This window comes from Sceloporus occidentalis, unplaced genomic scaffold (genome assembly GCF_023333645.1).
Source record: "Sceloporus occidentalis isolate IW3139 unplaced genomic scaffold, rSceOcc1.0.p SCAF_1, whole genome shotgun sequence".
NCBI classification, from domain to species: domain Eukaryota; kingdom Metazoa; phylum Chordata; class Lepidosauria; order Squamata; family Phrynosomatidae; genus Sceloporus; species Sceloporus occidentalis.
The window spans coordinates 132,195,639-132,196,554 of record NW_028316981.1 but is presented as its reverse complement, the minus strand read 5'-3'; positions in this window follow the sequence as shown (position 1 = coordinate 132,196,554).

Sequence of the window (916 nt, the reverse complement as noted above, 5' to 3'; positions counted from 1 at the left end):
AGCCATAATGTAACTGTGTCATTTTCTTTACTGGGGTGTGTGTGTCTTCAGACCAGGGGTCCCATCAGCTTGTTTCTGTGATCTAGTATGCAATCACACTGGTGTATAGGATCAAATGCTCCATTCCACTTTTGCAAGAATGCTGTCTTTTGGATCAGATAGTGCAGTGGTAAATTCTAAAGCACAAGTGGTCCTCAGTATAGTCGCCATATCTGTACCCGCAAGGAGGATTCAAAATGAAGATAGCTGTGTTGATCTGTCTCTTCCACTGTACTCATACATATGTGTGGATAAACATACATACTCACCCAAGGTGAAGATTTTAGAGGGTTCCCAGCACCAGGAATAAATACTTTATCTCAAAAGCAACAAATGATTTGTTGCAGTTTTCTCTTCCGATACTATGAAAATTGTAGCTAAGCTCCAAAGAAAACAGGGAGATCTGAGGAGGTGACAGATGATGTCTTGTTGTTGTGTGTCTTCAAGTAATTTCCAATTTATGGCAATTTGACTAAGGCAAACCTATCACAGGATTTTCTTGCCATTGTCTTCCTCTGAAGCTGAGAGAGTGTGACTTGCCCAAGGTCACCCAGTGATTTTCCATGGCAGACCAGGGATTTCGGTTTTGGTCTCCCAGAGTGCTTGTCTAACACTCAAACCACTACAGCATGCTGGCTCTGATGACATCTGAAACCCTGACAATAAAAAAATCTTGGTGCTTTGATCCAGGTTCTGACTGCTACACTGCTGTTCACAGTACGGTTCATGCAAATATCAACATCTGTGGGAATGTTAGAGTCCTATATTTTTACCTCCTTGAGACAGAAAGATGAGATGATTCCTTTGTTTAAAAAAATCTGCATGTCCAGTGAAAACAGAAGAATTCTGCATAACAATGTAGGCTACAACAAGTCGA